General features: G+C 44.5%; 1 protein-coding gene and 1 long non-coding RNA gene across 3 annotated transcripts in view; one reads left to right on the plus strand and one right to left on the minus strand.

The window, feature by feature from the left end:
- Nucleotides 1–14,275: 14,275 nt before the first annotated feature.
- On the minus strand, nt 14,276–19,565 carry LOC147001537 (uncharacterized). Its single transcript, XR_015045076.1, has 4 exons — nt 17,573–19,565; nt 16,612–16,737; nt 15,839–15,957; nt 14,276–14,490 (listed from the first exon to the last, which is right to left on the minus strand). It is a non-coding gene; the product is annotated as an uncharacterized LOC147001537 (long non-coding RNA).
- A 19-nt stretch (nt 19,566–19,584) lies between these two features.
- The window catches only part of Cnot6 (CCR4-NOT transcription complex subunit 6), a 40,864-nt gene continuing 36,450 nt past the window's right edge, over nt 19,585–23,998 (plus strand). The window contains exon 1 of one of the 2 annotated variants that reach the window (XM_021177136.2): nt 19,585–19,965. The gene's annotated coding sequence lies outside the window, so the exon portion shown is untranslated. The remainder of the gene's footprint in view (nt 19,966–23,998) is intronic. The other variant, XM_021177137.2, reaches the window with a different exon arrangement.

Consider the following 23,998-nt stretch of genomic DNA (forward strand, 5'->3'; position numbering starts at 1 on the left):
AGGATCAGGGCATCCGGAACCAGAACGTAGGTGGTCCAGCAGGACTGAGACTCTGCTCAGAGGCCTCTGAGGTTTCTTGGGTCCAGCCTCCTCCCCCTGGCATTTAAGGCCTTCTAAGTTGACATGTCTGACACCTAATAACTATTCTTATGGCCTCCCTTTAGACAGGCCAGGCTCCCCTGCCCTATAAGCACTCTTCAGTCTCATCTCTCACACTCAACTCTGCCTGAAGTAGTCTATTCTTACACAAGGCCTGTCCCTTCTCCAATTTTATCTCAGGAAGGCCCTCCAGGAAGATCTTCTTGAGCATTCCCAGCCAGAGGGACATGGAATGCCTCTGGAGCCTGGAACACATTGGCCAGTCACTCAACACAGGGATGAATTCCAGGATATAGCCCCAGCCATTCTGAAGAAAATGGCATCTGCTGACCTTGTTGCATGGACCTGCTGGTCACAGGAGAGAGGCAGATATCCTGGGGAATGACCAGGCTCACCATCACAATGCTGGTGTCTGTGATGATGGAAGTACACTTGGCCATTGAGGTCCTGGAGGATAAACTCTAGAACTCCAAACAAGACCATCCTCCAAGAATGTCCAGGCGCTGACCCCTGAGCCCACAGCCTAACTCCTACTGCATCTGAGCGCCTTTCGTCTTGGGTTTGAGCTCACATTGGCCTCTCTTGGCCCATTTTGTGCTATGTATTAGATCCTCTCCCACAAATCTCCAGATGCTCAAATCCGTCCTCTAAAATAGTGCAATGTTTACATATAATGTATGCATGACCTCATATCCTTTATATGATCTCTATGTGACTTATATCTAACACAATATCATGTTTTATACATTTTTAAGTTTTAAAACATTACATTTCATTTATTTGTGTATGAGAGTGTATATATATGAGTGATTATACATGCATTGTGGCATATGTACAGAGGTCAGAGGGCAACCTGTGGGAGTCAGTTCTCTCCTATCATGTGGGCCCCAGGGATTGAACTCTGGTCATTACTTCTGGCAACAAGCACCTTTACCTGCTGTGCCATCTTTCTGACCCCATAAACAATTATTGTATTGTATTGTTTATGAAACAGGGACAAGAAAATAATCTGTGTATGTTGGGTACAGACAAAATTTTTGAATATTTTAAATCTAGGGTCGGCCTTATCCTTAATGTAGACCTCAATATTTCTTAGAATAGGCAAGCCCTGCCTTGGGTGCAGAGTAAGTGTGCTCCAATGCACTTAGGAAAGTCAGGAGCTGAAGAGGGCTGGCATGGCTGGGACAGAGGAGGAAAGCTAGGAGGCTGGTATCTAGGCTGGTGTCTACGGCATGGCAAGTGGCCCAGGAAGGAACAGGAGAGGCTGCCCCACATCTCGTGTGCTGAGGGGCTGGTGACAAGTTTGAGTTGTGTCCTCAAAGCAAAAGGAAGCCACCACTAGACATGAAAGCATGTCATAGCATAGCTGCCCTGGGAGATCATCCCTCTGAGTTGAAGGAATCAAGAATTGGTCCCGGGACATCGCTTCCCTTGGGTGATGATGAGGAGAAGTGGATGTGCTCGGGGAGCAGCATCCACAGTACTTGGGAGACAAGAAAGGGGAGCGCCTAAGGCTCTAGAGGAGGGACCAGAAGTAGGTATGTCTAACCTTTTGATGTTTTGAAGTGGCCTTTCACAAGCAGGTTGAACATGCCGGATACAGCATGTGGTCCACTGATAGAACCTCAGCAGCAGACGGATAGGGCAGCAGAGAGAAGGCCATGAGCTCCTTTCCATTCGGGATGGTAAGTGGGAGGTGACAGTGGGTGACTTGCCACAGGCTCTGGTAACTTCATGGAAGAACACAGGCAGAGCACACAAACCCAAGAATTTTTATATCAACAAGTACATCAATAGGAAACATAGCCTAAGCTAGAGAAAGTACCCAAGGAGCTAAAGGGATCTGCAACCCTATTGTTGGAACAACATGATGTACTAACCAGAACCCCGGAGCTCTTGTCTCTAGCTGCACATGTATCGAAAGATGGCCTAGTCGGCCATCACTGGAAAGAGAGGCCCATTGGACTTGCAAACTTTATATGCCCCAATATAGGGGAATGCCAGGGCCAAAAGAATGGGAATGGGTGGGTAGGGAAGTGGGGGGCGCTATGGGGGACTTTTGGGATAGCATTGGAAATGTAATTGAGGAAAATATGTAATAAAAATATTAAAAATTTAAAAAAAACATATAAAACCTCAAAAAAAAAAAAAAAAAGGAAACATAGCCTATCTTGAACTCCAAGTGTCTCCCATCGCCTCAGTCCCTTTTCCTGAGGCCCCCGCCCTCAACAACCTCATTCCCACTACCTTCAACACATGTTCAGAATGTGCTGGTACTTGCAGTGGTCTCTGCATAAGTTTGAAGAGCCCTGGCTTGGTGAGACAATTTACCAGGATTCTGGCTGTTTTGAGTGGGTGGAACAACATCATCCAAGTCAGAGGACAGAGGAGAGGGAAGGGAACAGGTGTGTGTGTGTGTGTGTGTGTGACTATTTGAGTTACATGTAGGCCTTTAGAATTCTGGAAGCCTAAGGACACCCAGTGGCAGTGTTGCAGAGGAACCAGGCATATGCAAATGCAGGCATCTGGTAGGCGGTACAGGCATAGATGTAACATGTTAGTATTCTGCCACTGAGACAATCAATGCACAAAGAGAAGTTTGTTATAGCATGGAGTAGCATCACTTGATAAAATATGCATGATCTGTTGCATAAAATCATGACAAGGATAAATAATAATGCATTACAAATTTCAAAATTGCTAAAGGAGCAGCTTTTAAATGTTTCCAGTTTTAAAAAGATCATAAGCATGTGAGGTGATAGATTTCATAATTATCTTGCTTTAATCATTCCCCATTGAAACCATGTATCAAAGTGCCAGGCTGGGCCCTGAAAACACGCAGTTATCATTTGATAATCTTTAAAGTGTGCATGGCTTTGACACCAAAGACTCAGACTCTGTCTTCCTGAGGGAGTCATCATTTTCAAACAAAATAGGTAAGAAGCCGAAGCGGCAGTTGGCAGCTGCCTTGTGGTGCTTAGTCAAAGATGCTAATAGCTCCACCTGGTGGCACTCGGGGAAGTTACAACACCTTCCTAAAGGGCGATTTCCCCTTCTTGGACCCAGCGTTTTATCTCTTCAAATATTTCTAACACTTTTGCAGAAGAGATTCTCACCTTCATCTTATTAATGGGGAAGGCAAGACTCAAACAGTGCAGATGACATCTCTAAAAAATTCCCACATCTGAGATGCTGAGGAGAACTGAATCCCAGCTCTGTTGTCTGTGCCAATGGCTTATAAATCTGGCTGATAAATAAGACCATGCAGGTAGCCTTTGTGAACTGGTGGTGAGGCTGTTAGGACCACTCACATGCATGTGGATTTGCCTTCCTAAGCAAAAAATAGTGTACTCACTATAGATGGAGATTGGGAGATGCCATCAGGACAGGGAGTGACTGGGACCAGAGATGGACTCTGAATAGTGCTCCAAGCCTTATTTTTATTGTCATTATTCTCTAAATAACATACTACAGCAATCAGTTACACAGCAATGACAATGTATTGGGTATTGTAAGCAGTCTAGAGATAACTTAAAATCTATGGTGTCATATGCATGAGTAAATGTATACACATATGTGAAGTTAGATGCCATTTTATTAAAAGTTTGGAGCATTCTTGGGGTTGGGTATCTTGAGGGGTGGCATGTAACTTGTCGCCATCTATATGGAGGGATGACTTTTGCACACAAACTGCCATTCTCAGTTGAACCGTTCGTGTTGTGGACCGCGGGCGGGCCGCAACACATGTGAATTTACAAGCATGGTCAAGAAAGAAGAGAAATATCTGGAGGTTAGAAACGAACTCTCAAGTATCAACTGACTTAGCTGCGTGCATTGGCTTTCTGCTGTTTCCTCAAATTTCCTTACAGAATGTAATGTTTCCTCATTCCTTACAGAAATGAAAGCCCAGGTATAAAGGTCCTAGGGTCCCCTGACATAAGGGGAAGGGGATGCCAGCAGTTAAAGTATCCCATAGTAATGGGGAGTGGGCAAATAGGGCTATGGCAGTATCCTTGGAGGTACTCGAGACCTCCAACCCCGGTGTATTCTGGCATCCTTCCCAGCTTCTGGCAATGACCAGCAGTGCCAGCTTGGGGGAAGGGTGTCAGTAATCTGTAATCCCTGTCTGCACCGTGATGACAATCGTCAGTCAAAAAGTCCTACCCCAACATCCTGCTCTTTTCTTCCACGTAAATGAGAACAGGAGGAAGAGAGCCAGCCATTAACACTCGAGGGAAACCAGCTTCCTGAAAAAGGCAAGCCAAGAAAAGGAGACTCAAAGCTATGACCTTCACAGTCCCAGGGACAATTCCAGAAGTGGGAGAATAAATGTCAAGGAAAGCTAATTAGAATCCATGGGGAGATGAGAGAGAAGTGACGCTGAGTGCTTTGTTTAGCTAAAAGATGTCTGCTCCTTAACTTTTCTCTCCTGTTGGTTCTGAGACTCATCGCAAACACCGTAAGCAGTTAATCTGTTCCATATTTCTTCCTATTCATGTTACACTATGTACAGAATGGCATGTAAGTTGATTCTGGGTTTTTTCTCTGTGTGTTTACGTGTGTGTATACGATGCATGTGTGTGTTGTGGATACATGTGGAGACCAGAAGAGGACACCGAGTGTCCTGTTCTATCATATCCCCCAAGACAGGGTCTCTCTCCCTGAAACTGGAGCCAGGCTGGCAGGGAGCAGGCCTTAGCAATCCTCCTGGCTCTCCCTCCTTCAGCTCTGGCCTTACAGACCTATGTCTGCAGTCATGCTAGGTTACTTATGTGTACTCTTGGGATTTGAACTCAGGTCCCCATGCTTGCGAAACAAGTCTTCTTACCCACTTCCCCTTCTGTTCATAATTACAAAGGATACTTAGATGACATTTAACTTCCTTGGACTTCTATTTATGAATATTTGTTCTGTTTATAGACTGTTATTTGCAAAATCACAATGTATGATATATACTTATGATGTGGATTAAATTTCAATTCATAGATATAAAACCTTAGAACAGCACTGGTTCCCAAGTTGGGATAACTCTGTACCCAGAGGGCTGTTGGCAACATCCGAAGATATTTCTGGATGAAAGAACTGGCAGAGATGTTACTGTCATCTCGTAGGTTAGAGTCCAAGGATGCTAAGCATTCCATGATGTGCAGGGTAGCCCCCTACAAGAAAGACTTTCCAGAGCCCAGAGAGTGGAAGAGCAGGACACAACCATTACATACAAGTCCTAGTCTCAAAGCTTCAATGAAAGTTCTTTGCTTTATTGTCTGTATAACACAGTGAATCCCTTGAGATGATCATCTCTTCAAATATGCATGAAGCATTTACCAAAATCACTTTTCTCAGCCATAGGGACATCTAAGGGAATTAAAAAACGTAGGAGTTATATTATCTCCTTACCATGAGGCAGTAACTGAGAAATTAATACAAAGCTTCGCCTCACTCTGTTTCATTCTTACCCTCTTGGAACTTACGCATAATTCTAACACCAGTCGGAAGTTCAAAACTCACAAATAACTTCCGTCTGTCTGTTTTTGTGTTTTTCTGGGCCTTTCCTCCTCTTCCTCTTCTTCCTCCTCCTCCTCCTCCTCACTCTTCTTCCTCCCCTCCTCCCAACCTTCTCCCCTCCCCTCGCCATTCCCTTCCTCCCCACTCCATCTCCTTCTTTGTTGGAGACAGGATTTCCTCTGTGTAGCCCTGGCTGTCCTGGAACTCACTCTGTAGATCAGGCTGGCCTTTAACTTGCAGAGATCCACTTATCTCTGCCTGGGACAGGGCTGGGACAAAAGGTATGCACTACCATGCCTGGCATAAATAACTACTTTCTAAAAAAAAAAAAAGTGAAACAGTAATTCTCTGGAAGTAACACCAATTAGAATATTGGATGTTCAAAGTTCTTGAGTACTCCAAAACAAAAAACCAAAACATCAAGGGAAAAAATAGTCTCGAGAAGTTTTATAAAATGAAGACAATTGAAAACAAGAGAGATGAATTTTTCTTTCACTTGTAGAAAGAAAATGAGGAAGGCATAGTTACCAAGAGAGTAGGAGGAAAATTTCATAAAAATGAAATAAACACAAACCAAATGTGACCTCAATAAGGGCTGCTTTAAAATTCCAATAAAAATAAAGAATAAAAGAAACAAAACTCAGATTCCTAGTCCGACTTTAAAAGGAGGAGAAAGGCCAGAACTTTAGTAAGCAGCACTGGAGTGAAGAACAGGCTATGAGCACAGATGCACAGGAGAAAGGGCCGGGTGCATGCCTCTGTGTGGGGCACTTGGTTCTCATGACAGGCCTGGGTGTCATCTGCACATCTGCATAGAGGATTCTGCAAATCCTGTTTAAGATGGAATGTTGGCTATACTGACCTGATTTCAATTGTTCTTAAAAACTCCATGAAAAATACAACAAAAGAATTAAGAAAGGGGAGCAACCCTCCCCCAAAGAGAGAGAATGAAAAGGGGGACACTTGAGTCACATTTGTCTTCGACTCCAAATCATATAAGTAAAGCTAAAAAAATCAGATTTAAACTTCAGTATGTTGGGTCCAGGGAGCTGTCTCAGTGGGTCAGCATGGAGATCTGGGTTTGAATCCCCAGCACCCATGTAAATAGCTGAGCATGACCATCCAAGAACCTATAATACCCGCACTTTAGCGGGGCAGAAACACAGCATAAGGATGAGCAGGGCTTGCTGGTATTTGCTTAGCTACTGGTTCAGTGACAGGCCTTGTCTCAATGGATTAAGGCTGAAAATGATTGAGGGACATCTGACATCCTCCTCTGATCTCTGTGCACACACAGCCATGCACAAATATCACACACACACAAACACACACACACAAACACACACACACACACACACACACACACACACACACCTTCAAAATGCACATGCTGCCCTACAGACAGTACTATACAATTGACTTGCATCAGCAGAGTGGTGAAATCTCTCACTGTACCAGCTGTTCTGTTGGGAGTGATTAAGTCTCGTGTGAATGTATATTCACCCCAATGCCTAGACCCATGGCAAAGCCTTCCCTGGGTGAGGTTAGAGAGATGGCAAAGCCTTTCTCTGGCCCAAGTGTGAATGCTGTTGGTGAATGTAGGGATGTCCAGTGTAGCCTTCTTCTTTCAGTTGTTTACGGGCTGAAGGCTGTTCTGTTGCAGAGACTGCTCCTATAGAGATTACCTAGCCCTGCCTCCTTGTTCAGCTGTATGGACTAGCCCTACCCCTTGTTCAAATGCCCCCTTGTTTATCTTATGGATAACTCTTGCCTCCTTGCTTACTGTATACACTAAATATGTATGTAATACATATGCTGAGCGTCCATGCTGTTGTCTCTCCATCAGCACAGCCCACCTGACCCCAAGTTTTCTATACCTGTGTCTGTGTGTCCCTGTCCTCTCTTCATTCTCCCATCACCCCTAATCAGGTTCCCAGGACCAAGCCATGGAAGGACATGGCACTGCTCCCCTGTGGCACTACCTGAGGCCACTGTCCTCAGCAGCAGTGGTAGCTTGGCAAGTCCCAGACCCTACTCTACAACCAGATAGACCTAAGGCAGTGACACCAGCCAAGCTCAGTGTCTTCACAGTGGGGTAAAGAGACTAGGGCTTCTTCCCTTTCTCTCCCAAAGGCCACCTAGACAATGCCAAAGACACATGTGTCATCTGCTGTCACAGATGATGAAAGCAGGGACAGAAGGGGGAAGGGGGACACGAGGTGACACGGTAGTATCAGAAAAACAAAGCAGCCCAGGATGGTACTGCAAGAGCTCAAAACACAAGCTATTGTCAGAGCTAAAGAGCACAAGGGGAGACAGAAGTGCACGCTAACCTGGGAGAGAGCATGCTGAAATAAGACATTTAAGGAGGATTAAAGGTCCTCTCGTCCATAAACCAAAATAGGAAGGGTGCGGCAGAGAATCACTCATCACACCCAGAACCAGGAAAACCACAAATTGCATTAGCGATGACAACCTATGCCAGTACTAACATGAACCAACTAACATGTTGGGATGATATGGGAAGGATTTTAACGTACCCATCATAAAAGTGCATCAGTGGTCATTTACAAATTCTGTTGAAATATTTTTCAAAAAAAACACCTCAACAAAGGAAAAGGAGCTCTGAAAGGGTGGGGGGAGGGGGGACTTATAAAACTGGAAAACGCAAGAATTACAACTTCAAAGCTTACCAGACAGACTTAGTCACACCATGCACGAGGCTTACCGATTTCAGTTGTTCTCATGTGGTGACAGAGGAGTCTTTCAACTTAAAGACAGACTGAAGGAAGTTATTCAGACTGAATAATAGAAAAAAAAAAAAACAGACTGAAAGGGGAAACTAAGCTGAGACTGTGGTACGATGTAATTTCTCCCTGTGATCTCACTGTCCATGGTTTCAGTTATCCATGGTCAAGGGCAGTGGAAAAATGTTTGGGAAACATTAAAGAAATAGTTCACCGCCAGGTGTAGTGGCACTACCTTTAGTCCTAGTACTTGAGAGACAGAGGCAGGTTGATCTCTGTGAGTTCGAGGATAGCTTGGTCTATAGATTGAGTTCCAAAACAGCCAGAGCTACACAGAAAAACTCTTTCTCAAACAAAACAAAACAAAACAAAACAAAACAAAACAAAACAAAACAAAACAAAACAAAACAAAACAAAACCAGGTTATAACTTTTAAACTGTATGTCATTCCAAGTGGCAAAATGAAACTGCACGCTGCCTTGGTCCAGCCCAAGCAGGAAACAAAGCATCCCTTGTCATATACTCCCTGTGCATTAGTCACTTAGCAGACATTGGATGAACTGTCGTGGTACTGCAGTGTCATGTTCAGTTAACCATTACATTAATTAATAATGGCTCCAATGTATAAACTTGTATTGTACAATATTGTTATAATTGTCTGATTTTGCTGTTAGTTCTTTTATTAACCTCATTGTGCCTAATGAACGATTTAATTTATTCATAAAATAAGCTTTATCATAGGAATGCATGTGTAGGAGAGTAAACAGTATATAAACTGTAGTTTTAAGCAGCAATGCTTTAAGTCTTGGAACATAGCTCTGAAGATAAGGAGAAGCTGTATAGAAAAAGAATTGATACCATAAAATTTCTAGGAGGTGAGGACAAGATGTGTACCAGACACCGAATGACTGGATAGTTCCTTGGTGAAAGAGGTAAGTCTACAGATCTAAGAATAGGAGTGACTCTCAAATAGAAGTTCTAAGAAGTCCATAAGACACATAATTAAACCTCTCAAACCAAAACCAACTTAAAAACCTTTAAAGCAGTTAAGAGAAAGGGGGCAAGTCCCTATGAAAGAACAATTAGAAACTGGTAGGATTCTCGTCTGAAATGATGGGTAGGAGGACATGGTACCCCTCAGGTTGCTAGAAGAACCAAGACCCCCAGACCACACACAAGTCAAATTGTTGTTATGGAATTAAAGACAAAGAGGACACCCCAAGTAAAGGGAAATGAAGGAAGTTGCTGCTGGCATGTTGGGGCACAAAAATCCTTGTGGCCACAGAGCCCTAGTGAACCAGGAATGTTAAACACACAGGGACCTCTCCACAATGGAGGAGATAAAAATATCTTTTTTTCCCACCCAGAGGGAGTCGATATTGTTAATGACTATCTGGTGACCCTATGCCTATCTGTGGAGGCTGGCCTCACCCAGCTTTTGTTATAGAGGCAGACCTCACCTAAATCCCCTACAATGTTTATCCTAGACTTGCTCCCTAGCTCTCAGTTAACAGAAAACATCCTTAGGGGAGGATGTCCCATGGACCTTATAGCCTGCTGACCTCTAAGCTAACTCAGTCAGAGAGCAAGCTGAATTCTAGGCCCTTTACCCATAGAACCCGCCGTCTTGGTCATATGTGCTTTGCAAATGAGTTTCTAAGTAGTCACACCTTAAGCTTTATTGAGCACCTGGAATTGGAATGATTGTTGCCTGGAAACCTGGAATGGGAATGACTGTTGCCTGGACATTTTTTTTCCAGATTGCACTGTGTTTTAAATATGCTGACAATGCCCTGCCTGGCTTTAGATTCCCTGAAGTCTGATCCAGGTTGACAAAGTCAATTTGAAACCAAGTTCTCATTGTCATCTCTTTGTGGGTTCGCTTCCCTGCCTGGACACCTGCAGAATCCCCCTCCTTGGCAGACCTACCTTTAAAGAATGGCTAAAGGGAGCTCTCCAGAGCTGCAGAAAGTGATAGCTGATGCTTCTAAGAGGAAAACACAATGAGGTGGGTAAGCGGGCATAAATGTAATAGGTTCTTCACTGCATGAGTTCTCTTACTCACACCTTTATGGTTAAAGTAGGATAATCAGATGGCTGTCTAAGGTGCTCAATGCATGTGGAGCAATGACTTGAGGAGATGACACATTTTAAGTGACAGGAGTTTGGTGATGGTGTGGCTCATTGGTAGACGGTGTATCTAGGACCCATAAAGCCTTGGATTCTACCTCTAGCATCCAATGGACCAAAGGATATAAAGGGCGAAATGACAGCAGTAGGTTGTGAGAAGTTGTTTATGGGTGTGATAATGCACACGAAAACTACAATGGGATACAATTGCAACAGCTTTATGGATATACATGGAAGGCCAATCAGCTAATAGGAAGGCATGGAAAAGCGAAGCAAAACAAACAAACAAACAAACAAACAAACAAACAAACAAACAATAACAGCAGTCAGATACACAGCAAACAGAAGGAATTTGTAAAACCCAAATATTTAAATGACTGACTTAACCCTAGCATTTCAACAGTTGTGCTAAATCTTAGTCGGGGCTGGACAGAAGCCTCAGCGGTTAAGTGTGTGTGCTGCTCTTACAGAGGATCCAGATTCAGTTCCCAGCATCCTTGTCAGGCTGCTCCAGGGGGATCCAATGTCTCTGGTCCCTGGGCATTGCATTTACATGCACATGGCCAAACACACACACACACACACACACACACACACACATTTAGAAAAATGCAATAAATCTTGAAAAGAGAAAAAAATAGAACAATGGATTTTTAAAAACCATGGCCCAACTATATTACCTATAAGACACAAAAATAAAACTGTTTAGAGTTATCTTTCACGGATCCTTGATGTGATGTCATGGTTGGGAGGTGGTACAAAGCAGGAAGTGGGACCCAGTTAGAGGAAGTAGGTCAGTAGGTTGTGCCCTAGGAAGATGCATCTTGTTCCCTTACTCTTCTTTCTCTCTTCTTAGCCACCATTAGGTGGATGAATTCCTCTTCCACATGCTCGTGGTCTGCCTCATCCCGGGCCCAAAGTGATGGGTCCAGTAGCCATGTACTTTGAAACCACGAGCCACCGTAAGTTATTTCAAGTATCTGCACCACAGAAACCCAAACTGGCAGAGAAAGGAAAGTAAACAGATGAAGAAAGATACAGGAGTCCCAGGCTGAAATGGAGTACTTCGCCAACTCTAAGATCTGCTCCTTCACATAGAAGAGGGGCACTTCACTGATTGTATGGGACAGTTGTACTTTCATATAAAGATAGCACAAAGAAGAAAACCACAAATCCTTATCTCCCCTCACTTATGTAAATATACCCATGAAAACATTGGCAGATCAAATCTAAGAATGTACAAAGGGAATGACATGCCTACACTAACTGGGATCCAGTTACTCAAGGTGTTTCAGCTTTTGAAAATCATCAGGAAAAGTCATATGACTGCATCAACTTACACAGGAAAGCTGAAGATATCATGTATTTGTTATAAAACATTTATGATAGACAGTCTCTCTGTGTCTGTGGGCAGGGGTAAGTGCATACATGTTTAGTGCATTAGTCAGGGCTCTCTAGAGGAACTGATGGAATAAATGAATAAATGAATGGAAGAATATATTAAAGATTTATTTAGTTATGTGTATGAGTGTTTTGTTTGAATTTATGTCTGTGTACCACGTGTGTGCCTGGTACCCAAGGAGGTCAGAAGAAGGCATCAGATCCTCTGGTACTGGAGTTACAGACAGTTGTGAGTTCACATGGATGCTGAGAATCAAACATGGGTCCTCTGCAAGAACAATTACTCTTAACTGCCAAGCTATCTCTAGTCCTCCTGAATCTCAATCTCTCTCTTAGATATCAGAGTGGTTAACAAGCTGTGGTCCAGCCAGGCCAACAATTGTTGTCTCCTGACAGAAAGGCCAAAGATCTGGTAGTTTTCTCCACAAGCTGGATGGCTCAGCTGGTCTCTCAGTTTGCACTGGAATCCTGAAGTAGGTTCTACTACCAGAGAAGAAATGCCTTAGCAGCAGGTTAGATGAACTTGCCAGAGAGAATGAGGGCAAGCAGGCAAACCAAACCAAACCAAACCAAACCAAACCAAACCAAACCAAACCAAACCCAAACCCAAAACTTCAGTCTTCCATGCCCTTTATATAAGCTGCCACAAGAAAGTGTGGCCCAGATTTAGGGTGTGTCTTTTGACCTCAAATGATCTAGATTTCAGGGTAAGTCTTTCCACTTTCAAATGATCCAATCAAGAAAATCCCCTGGGTGCCCAGCTCCTTGGATTTTAGTTGATTCCAGATGTAGCCAAGTTGACAACCAAGATTAGCTATCACACTTAGCATGCATAGAGTTCTAAGTGTGATACCTGGGACCACACAACCCAGTGGCGCTGCATGCCTGTGAGCTGAGCAGGCAGGAGGATCAGGAGCTCAAGGTCCCGGCCTGTGAGGCTGTTCAATTGGTAAGACACTGACTGCCAAGCCTGAGGACTGGAGTTCAATCCCTGGGTCCCACATGGTAGAGGAAGAGAACGAATTCACTTACGTTGTCCTCTGACCTCCACACATGTGACATGGCACCTCCCATAAAATAAATAAAAAATGTGATTAAAATTATTAATAAAACGAAGAGGGCTAGAGACATGGTTCAGTGGTTATGAACCATGAATTGCTGTTCTAGGTGACCCAAGATCAGTTCCTAGTACCCATGTTAGGTGTGGCTCACAACCACCTGTTACTCTAGCCCTGGGGATCTGATGTCCTCTTCTGGACTCTGTAGGCATATGCATTCAAATATACAACCCCCACCCCCTCACTCTAATTCATGAACATAACTAAAAATGTTAGGTGTGGTGGTGCATTCCTTTAATCCCAGCCTACATAACCAACTCCAGGCCAGCCACAGAATGAGACCCTGTCTAAAATAAGCAAATGATAAAAATAAAAAAGTTCAAGATAATCTTTGGCTACATAACAACTCCACAGGGATACAGGAGACACTGTCTTAAAGGCTGGGGAAGGGCTCAGTGAATGAGGGACTTATCTCAAAAGCAGAAGGACCTGAGTTTGAATTCCTAGAAGCCACATAAAACCTGGATGCAGTAATGTGCTTTTGTAATGCAAGTGTTCTTACTACAAGATGGGAGAAGACAGGAGAGTCCCCAGATGTTCATGGGCTAGTTAGTCTAGCACACAGAGTAGAAAACAGTAAAGATACCCTACCCTATCTCATACAAGGTGGAAGGAAAGACCCAATACTAGAGGTGTCCTCTGACCTTAGGAACAAGCTATGGCAATCTCACACCCACATTCATACACAAACACATACATTTGATGCACCATTTCATGCACATACGAAAAGATAAAAAAAGAAAAAAAGAAAAAAGGAAAACAAAACCCTCTGCTTGGTATTAGTGATTTGTATATGAACCCTGGTCATCTGGAAGAGCAGTAAGTTTTCTTAACCACTGAACCACCTCTCCATCCCCTAGTTATACACTGAAATAGTGTATTCAATAACAAGATCTTCTGGTGAGTCTAATGTTTGTGTTTCACAGCAGTATGTGAGTTAAAGTGGCATTTCAAGACATCTCCAATGTACTCTGCTTTGGTATGAAAATATTACTGGAGAGAGGTGGGTTTAGAATATTGCAAATGCACCAAATGCTACTGAATTATACATTTTATTGTTTTTTTTAAAGATTTATTTATTTATCATATGTAAGTACACTGTAGCTGTCTTCAGACACTCCAGAAGAGGGCGCCAGATCTCGTTACGGATGGTTGTGAGCCACCATGTGGTTGCTGGGATTTGAACTCTGGACCTTCGGAAGAGCAATCGGGTGCTCTTACCCACTGAGCCATCTCACCAGCCCGAATTATACATTTTAAAGTGGTTAATTTTTACACAATAAGATCTAGTCAAGAAAACAATATTAACTTGAAGAAAAAGACGATCTTCCTAACAACTGGATAGGTAAGGAAAATGCCTCATGATAGTCAGGGGTGCTGCTCACCTTCCTGGAGCTGTGTGGAGTTTCTCTTGTTGCTGAGAATATAGTTCAGCTCACAGTTCCAGGTTACAGTCCATCAGTGTAGGGAAGTCACTGCAGCAGGAGCATCTACAGTTTAGAAGCAGACAGCAGGGGCTGGAGAGATGGCTCCGTGGTTAGGAGCACTGACTGCTCTTCTCAAGGTCCTGAGTTCAAATCCCAGCAACCACATGGTGTCTCGCAACCATCCATAATGAGATCTGACGCCCTCTTCTGGTGTGTTGGGAGACAGCTACAATGTATTTACATGTAATAAATAAATAAATATTAAAAAAAAAAGAAGCAGAGAGCAATAGATGAATGTATGCCACTACCTAATCCCCCTTTCCCTTCATAGAGACCAGGGTCCCAGGAAGGAATGGTGCTACCCACAGTGGTCAGGTCTGAACCTAATCTAGATAGTCTATTGTCCTGCCTAGAGGTCCATATCTAGAGTGATGCTAAGCTTGGTCAAATTTACAACACTAACACACTATTCTAGTTTCTTTTCTTTTGCTAATATCATGAAACTATACACTGAATAAGTTATAAAGGAGAGATGTTTACTTCGGCTTGTGGTTCTGATCAATATTGAAGGGCCACATCTGGTAATGGCCTTCTTGAAGCCAGAGTCCAACACTATCTCATTTGTGATAGTTTGGAACATATACATTCACCAAAGGTCCCTGTATGAAAGGCTTGGTCACCAACTTGTGGTGCTGTTAGGAGGTGGGGCCCAGTGGGAGTAAGTTAGGTCATTGGAGGCAAGTCCTTGAGAAGGTTATTATAACCCCTGTGCCTTCCTGTCCCTCTCTCTACTTAGCACTCAGGGTGAGCTAAGTAGCTCTCTTCTCTCTATGTTCCTACCACCAAGAATCCTTCGCCTTGCCTCTGGCAACCGTGAACTGGTGCCTCTAATAAACCTTTTTATTTATATATAATTTGGTCTGCGTAGTGAATTCCAGGCCATCCAGGACTACATAGTGAGACTCTGTTCTCAAAACAAATCAAAGTAAAAAAAGAGTACCTTCAAAGAGACCTGCCATTTAATTGATTCTAGATTCAATCAAGTTGACAAGCAAAATTGATCATCACACGATGCAGGATCAGTTTTGAGAATTCTCTATAATAAACACATTACAGACTCTGAGTTCAGGTTCCTTTAACACCTCATATCTTTTTTTTTTTTTTTTTTTTGGTTTTCCAAAACAGGGTTTCTCTGTATAGCCGTGGCTGTCCTGGCACTCACTCTGTAGACCAGGCTGGCCTCGAACGCAGAAATCCACCTGCCTCTGCCTCCCGAGTGCTGAGAATAAAGGTGTGCGCCATCACCGACCGGCAACACCTCATATCTTATAATAAGGAGCAATGTAACGGAAAGTGCTCTCCACCCAGGGAAGTATCAGTGATTAATCACTTGTAGGCGTTGGTATCTTACATTTGAGGTGGAAGGAATCTCTGGGCTTTTCCAGCGTTGCCCAAACAGAACTCCAACTCCTCTGACCTACACATCGGAGCTGACACCAAGTCACCTTCTGGTTGCTGGGGCTGAGATTTCTGAAAACACATAAATGTGTTGCATTTATGAAGAGGTCAGAAAGATGATGGTGTCTTCATGCTTGCACAAGGAAGGGCTCGTTCCCATTGAGCCATCCCCTCCCCACCTTGCCCCCTCTGGATGCACCCACTGCCATAAATCTACAGGCTTCCTAGCCTGAAATGGTATCTGGTAGTGAAACAAAAGTGCTGGGCATGTTATTTGGAATGTGATTGACATAACTTTAAAACTCGCCTTGTTTCAAGACATTCTCAGCACATGTATTAAACCTCAGGGCTTGGAACCCTTAGACTTTAGAGCATCTCAGTCCTTCTCATCTTGGGAGTGAGTACTTTTATCTGACAATTAAGCTTGAGGTTTACCCAAAATCCAAATGCTCAGCTTTTAGGGGTGTGGCTGAGGTAGGAACCAGTGGGAGGCACACTTCCTTCTTCATGCTTTCCTGCTTTTTAAGTTACGCACCCCTCTCCCCACTTATAACTAACCATTCTTTTTATTTATTTCTAGTGAGGATCCAAGCCAGAGCCTTGTATATAATATGCAAGTGCTAGACACCTGAGGTGCCCTTCAAGTTCCTAGTGATTTTTGTATAGCAATGGAAAACTAGCTTAATTCTTTGAAACCATGATACATAGGTCAAAGCAGAAACAAACCTGCTGTCTTGTCCCGTTCTGGTTGATCCTCTAAGGTGAGTCTTCAAGGAAGCATGTTGAGCTCAGAGCAGAAGTCCTGTTTTCTGGTTTATAAGGCTTCCAGGCATCTTCTCTCAATTCTACCTGCTGGGAGCGAAACCAGGACAAACCAGACATCTTGAGAAGAGAAGAGGCTAGCAGGGGGGTCTATGAATGTAGGTGACCCAAGAGAGAATATACCTTAGGCTTCTATGTCTTCCTGCCATTCTACTTCTGTTTCCCTTTCACAACAGCATCATCTCATCTCCATCCCCCCCCTGGCCCCCACCGCCTATTCCCTCCATTTCTCCTAAATCTAGCCCAATTACATGGGGTGTGTGTGTGTGGGGGGGTGAAATGTGATTTCCTCCTGACCAGGGCACGAAATTCTCCTGAAGATGGTATTTAGTTCAGGAATGGAAATGAAAATCAGGCCCAGGACAAGGTCTCATTTTCTTGCTGGTCTTAAACCCTATAGAAGGTGACATCTACTTTGATTCAATATGACTTCTCATGATGTAGTCACCATGGATGAGACTAGATCTTAGCATGTCATTAGTCCCCAGAGCAAGCCACACCTGAAGGGCCTTTTCCTGGCCTTCAAAGCTATTTGAGTCAACTAATTCCCTTTCTTTTTCCTTAAAGCTGTTTGAACTGAATTTTGAGTCAAATGAAGTCTAATATGCTAGACCTAGAGATAATAAATAATGTGAAGGAGATCAATGGAGACCTGTAAGTTTATAATACCAGATTCTATATTACTGTCCTTAGTACACGGTGATAAGGGACTCAGGTTGTCAGTGATGGCCCTTGGACACTAAGCCTCCACCTTTCAGAGGACATGCCAAATTGTCAGAATTGAATAACTACCCTGGGTCCATATTTTTGGCTCTCTGTTACAGCTTGTCTTCCCCTTTGCTTACCCACTAGAAAAAACACGAACCTTCTATAATAAAGCATTCTGGTTCCTTGGCAGTTGAGTCCATCAGGATTGGCTTGATCAGGCAGCCTTCATTACGTTTTTGTCACCGTAATCAGTTTGAACAATACCATGCATTCCTGGGGACCCCAGTCTTTGCAGGGCGAGTCTATCTCAATGGCACTGAATAAGTCCACCAGGCCGTGTACAACTGCTCCCTGGCTTGTCTCCTCTCTCAAATCCACACCAGACTTGTGCTTGCTTGGTGGATGAAATACAGAGAAAAGAGGGATGCTTTAGAAGACTTGAGTGCTTCTGCTTCCTCCTCTTTAGATTCCTGAGTTGCCCTGATCGTGGTTCAGAATGACCTCCAGATGGAGGAGACGGTCCACAAAGGCATAAGGAAGCACTCTCACCATCGATGGAAGAGCGTTATTAAGGGACACAGAGGTGCCAGATATGTTGGATATTCTTCCACCTCTGTGAGGCACTGGCATGAAAGAACACAAGTGGGACCAGTAGAACTGTCTACCTAAGCATCCGATTCCAGGATTATAATGGAGTTCTTGCTTAATGAGGCTAAGGTTTTTGTTACACAACTAGGCTCCTCTGGAGGCATACAGTCACTGTCAAAAAGTGCAGCTGCCCTTGGGAAGATGAATTACACAAAGAAACCCTCTTCTTTAGGCTGGAGCACAGGTTCCCAGGGCACAGCACTGGAATGGGAACAGGCCAGCAGGATGTCTACACCCCTGGCCCCTCCGCCTGGTGGTACCCTTTGTATGAAATAGGCACTGAACAATCTGAGTAGATCAGGGCTTAAGAGTATCTTCAGGTAGCTCGTCTGCGCCTGTCATTTCCTCGTGTATGATGGCTCTTTCCATTGCCTTAACTTTTCCAGCGTCTCATGGCACTAGAAGCCTAGACTGACACTGCTCTCCTGGCAAATAGCAGGCAATGATGATCTCAAGGCAATGCTGGGGCCAGGCAAACACAAACTGCCTTGAACAGAACATCTGGTTCTTGGAAAGGCTTTTGTCCCTCGCTGCTTTGCTCGCCTAGTTCTCTTCTGCCTTAGGCAACAGCCATGCAAGTCCCACATCCTGGAACGAAAGATGGACTTCCCTGAGAGGCATTTTTTTTTTTTCTTGTTAGTTCCTGGAAGCCATTTCACGCTCACTTCTGGGCTGCTCTGCCACGGAGGTAGGGGCAGCTATTTTCCTTCACACAATTCCTGTCAGCCTATATCGCCAGTGTATTTAAAGTCTGCTGGGCGTTACTCTTGCCCGTACACCACGACGCTGACTCGACAAGGTGGAGCTTGATTAATCCCTGTGCCCTGAATACCAGCCAACTACTTTTTCCTGATGTAAGTATCATTAATCAGCCCATTCCTTTTCTGGTTTACCTGAAACCACATGTCCTGAGTAGACTATGTTAGCCCTCGAATGCAGCTATAGTTCGTTACTTAAATTAGGACCCCATAATTTAAAAAAACAAACAAACCCTGCCTATTAATTATTTTTTTTTCTGCATAGTTAGGGCAGGAACAATTAGTTGACTATTGAAGAGTGAAAGTTTTGTTTCTCGGAAGATCAAGATACTGGATAGGGTTAAACGTCTGAGAATTTAATCTGTGCTCCCAAGTGATTGACAGGCCAAGGAAAAAGCAAAGTGAATCAAGAGGAGGAAAAAAAAATCAAGGGTAAAGTGGAGATAAAAGTGGACGAGAAAGAAAAAGAGCAACTAAACCGCGGAGGAACAGCTTTAGGAGAGGAGGAGACAGAAGGCGCGGAGAAGGAAAGGCGCAGAGAGAGCGGGAAGAGAGGCTGGGAGGGCGGGCAGGAGCGCGCCGAGCCGGCTCACTGCTCCGAGACGGGGGGGAACGCGGACGGGGCTAAAGCGTCGGGCTGCCAAGAGTCCACCCCTGCCCGACGCGGGATGGTCGCGCCCAGCAGCGTCAGCCAATGAGAAGCCGGGATGTTGGAGAGGCGGCGGTGAGCGGGGCGCTCGCTGGCTGGGGTGGGAGGGGGACGGCGGCCGCCGCCATGATGCTTGTTTGCTTTCAATGAAAACGAGGGGGGCGCGGAAGAGGAGGCGTCGGCGTCGGTGGCGGCGGCGTCGACGGCGCGGAGGCGAAGGCGGCGGCCGGCGCGGCGAGGAGGGCGAGGCCGGGGTCCGAGAGGGCGGCAGAGCGTAGCGGCGGCTCGTGGGGTCCGGGGCGGCCGAGGCGGGCGGCTGAGGAGCGGCGGCGGAGGAGGGGGAACAAAGAGCGGCGGCGGAGGCGGCTGAGGAGTGGCGGCGGCGGCGCTGCAGCAGCGGGCGGGACTGGTATGGTGGTTCCACAGGGCAGACCCCGCTGCACTCATCGGGAGGAGGCGGCGGCAGCGGCGGAGGAAGGCGGCGCAGCTCGAGAGGTGAGCGCGACGGGCCCGAGCGACGTCCCGCCGAGGCTCTGCTGCCTGCGCTCCCCCATCCCCCCCCCCCAGGGGTCGCGCCCTGGCGGGGACCCCGAGCGCGCACTCGCGCACAACTTAGGAGTTCTCGGAGTGACGTCTGTCCGTCCCCCTCCTTCACACACAGCGATCGCCATCCCGTCGGTCCCCTGGCCGCGCCCCCCGCGCGGAGTCCCGGGGCTCGGCCTGGGTCGGCGGTGGGGGGGTGGGAGTGTTGATTGACGGCAGTGCGGTGGCGTACAGAGGGCGGTGGCGTGAACCCTGGCTTCTCGAAACCCCCCCCCCCACCGGTCACGCACCCCAAGAGAGGAGCTGGGGTGCCGGGACTAGGGACAAACCGGTGGCAACTTTGGAGAAGTGGCTGTGCTGGGGTGGGGTGGGGGGGTGTGCACTGTGCGGCGTGGAACTTGGCACTCTGGATGCACTTAATGCTCACCCTTTTCCTCCTAAAGTATTTTAAAGTCCGTTTAACGCAGATATTGTTAGGGGCGGGGCGGATTACGTGGCCAAAGAAGTGATTATCAGCTGTAGAGATTATTGGACTCAGGACTCAAGTACTAATTTCTGGAAGAAAATTTCCCTAGTTTAACCTAGTTTCAAAGACAGTGGTTATTTTCTTTGGTGACATTTTTATTTTTCCGCCTTGACTCTTTCTACCCTGACAACGGTCTTCAGAGACTGCTCATAAGCAACTGTAATTCTTTACTTTTAACTGTTTCTGCAAGTGATAACATTGTGCACGGGCCATCTTGTTACTGTGTTTAAATAATCTGCTAGAATTTGAGTACAGGTAAACCTGTTTTACAGGTAGCCTGCCTGATTGACTAGTAGGCCTAAATTCTTCTCTGCCTCTGTTTGGAATTTTAACTTTGGAGAATAAATGAAAAACAACTCGGTGTGTAATAGCACTGTCTTTCCTAATAGCACTGTCTTTCCCACACTAGAAATTTTCACCATCCCACAACCGTTCTGTAGGCTGGTCAAAAGATTGTGAAGGCATATTTTGCTTTTTGTAATTGCTGCCAGTCTTTTGAAGTTGGTGCTTTGAAGAATACATTTTAGAATTAAAATTACGTGGAGCCAGTGGTCTAGTCAAATTCTCTGATGCTGGCCCTGAGGAACCAAGCCTAGAATGAAGAGACTGGATCAGGATGTTAGAGTTAGGAGGGTAGACACAAAGCAGACGTTAAGGGTGATATAGTGTTAAGTATTTGGGGTTTGGAGAAGGAAGCGGGTATTTTTATCGGATAGATATTAAAGTAGGTCAGGTGGCCATTTTCACAGGTGCACAGGTGCTTGCTAACGTGGACAAGAATTTATGTGGCAGACATTTTCTAGTGTGACTGGAATATTCTTGAAAGAAAATCCTTGTATAAGTTCAGATGTATTATGGTTGCTGGGAAATTTCAGGCTTTTTTTTGAACAGACATAGACGCTGATATACAGAACTTGGTCCTGACTACAAATAAAGGCATTATAGGAATTTGCCTACTATGCATGTAGTTTTAACTAGTATTTTGGTTAATGTTTAAACATCTGACTGAACCCATGTTAACTTTACGAAAAAAAATCTTAAAATACAGTTCCTGCTGGCCTGGATCTTTCTTTGTAGAATGGGCTGGCCTTGAACTCAGAGATCCTTCTGTTTGTGTCTCTGGAGTGCTGAGGTTAAAGGTGTCCAGCACCATGCTTAAGTTTTCATTCAATACAGCCTAGAAGGACAGTATATGTAAGACATACTGGAAGAAGTGCTTGGAGTATCCTTTGGTCCTTGTGTGGTGAGGGGTCAATATCTCCAGCACACATGCAGCCCTCTCCTCTGACAAGGTCCACTGGCTAGGAAGCTCAAGCTTGCATGTCTTGTCACTCTGTAGAGAAGAAAGCTCTGTTAATTTTTTTAAAAAAGATTTATTTATTATATGTAAGCGTACTGTAGTTGTCTTTAGACACACCAGAAAGAGGGCGTCAGATCTCATTACAGATGGTTGTGAGCCACCATGTGGTTGCTGGGATTTGAACTCGGGACCTTTGGAAGAGCGGTCAGTGCTCTTAACCGCTGAGCCATCTCACCAGCCCGAGCTCTGTTAATTTTTAAAACTTTTTAGCTTCTACAAAATAAATAGTTTTTCTTAATTGTACCTATTATTCAGGCTATGGAGGTAGCTGTGTTACCCGAAAGTTAAGTGTTGACCAAACACAAGTATAACTGTATACTGTGTACCTTTGAGGACAATGGAATGCAGTAGAGTTTGGTGTTTGAGTAAGTAGTTAAAGATTAGAAAAGAGTGGTTATTTGAGTCTAAGATGGAGGCTGATTCAGGCTGCCTTAATTTTACTCCTTTGGCCTTGACTTTTTTGTTGTCTGTTTATATATTTTGGATAAGTTGTACACTGAGGAGTAGCATTTGATGGTCCTGATGAGAATTCAGAGATGACCATATTCAGTCTTGTTCTGCATAGGAGTGAGTGATGGGTGTGCAGTGCTTCAAGGGATCGAGAAAGATTAAACTTATGGATGAGGGTGTGGTGCTGGTTTAAAACCAGTAACACTGAGGAGAAGCTGGCCAGGTTGGAGAAGGGGATCATTCTAAACAAAGGGGACAGTGAGCAGACTGAGGTATCGGGTTTGGGGGTAAGGCCAGGCAGGCACCATAAGATGCTCCTGGAGCAGTGGGAGTGGACTGAGAGCAGCTTAGAGAAGGCGTGTCTAGCCTAGATTTTGAAGGGCTGTTTGCTGAGCTTTGTTTCCTGGTAGCAAAGGAGGGTCAGATTTAAAAAAAATTTTTTTAAAGCAAGAAACACACTTTTAAAGATAACTAGGTATCAGCTTGGGGGAATAAAGACCATGCAAGTAAAATTGGAGTCATATTTGAAATAATACAAGTAGTGACTGTGTTTTGATTCAGATCTGGTGTCTGTGGCTCCTTTTGTAATGGGCTTGAACACTGCCCAATTGCTCTGTAATACAAATCAGAATGTTGGTGTTTTAGAAGATGTTAAAAGCAGTCAAAGCCGTGAAAGGCCTGAAATGATACACATGAAACTTGAGGTTTGTGGACTTAGTTTCCTAGAGCTCAGATAGGCTAGAGAACTTAATTGGAGCGGTCAGGTCAGCCTTGTGTGCACTGGAACCGCAGTCAGGTTGCTTAGGAAGATTGTGACGGTTAGGATCTAGTAGGTGTTCTGTGAAATGCTGGGGAAGACGAGTCTTTCCTCTAAATTCCTGGAAGTACTTGAATATTGAGACTTGGAAGCCGTAGGACTCTTAATAAAGTGCTGTTAACAGGGTTTGTGTGGAAATCCCAGGGCTTGGGAGGAAGTGGAATTGGAGTATAATACTCCAACATTAAAAGAACAGGAACTTGGTAAGAATGGTAGCATATCTTTTTCATGTTCAATGGCTAAGAAGTAGATCAATATTGCAGTAACTATGTACCTTACCTCAAAAAACACCTGGTGTATTTGAGCTGCACATCCGCAGGGTTGTGCCTTATAAATTATTCTGAATTGCTAGGAGAGTTCTCTGAAAGTCTGGAAAACTGACAGTAAAGTTGAGTGGGTGTGGTCCACAACACTGAAGAAGCTGACTTACTGGTTGGTGTTCTGTCTTGGTTCACCTGGGGCAGTTTTCTATCTTTGTCTAATGTGGGTTTTTTTTTTTTCCCCACAGATTAAAATAGCACATAAACAAGTGAGAAGTTTACAGTGGTTGTTCATTATTAAGTCAGTCATGTTGGAACAAATTCACATTTTTCCAAACAAGTGTTGTATAGACGAACTAATTATACTTGAATACAGTATTTGAACATAATATTCAATTTAGAGTGAGTTTGCAGTGGTGCAGAGAGACAAAGAATAATAAACATAGCAAGTTATATGGTAATTAGAAATATATAAACCATTCTGTGTGTCCTTAGGAAGAATCTAATTTTGCCTGGGAACCTTTGAAGGAGTTACCTCAGTGATGTGGAGCTGAAGTTAGAAGATGACTAAG

Source organism: Mus caroli, unplaced genomic scaffold (assembly GCF_978045245.1).
Source record: "Mus caroli unplaced genomic scaffold, Mus_caroli_1 scaffold_13, whole genome shotgun sequence".
Lineage (NCBI taxonomy): Eukaryota > Metazoa > Chordata > Mammalia > Rodentia > Muridae > Mus > Mus caroli.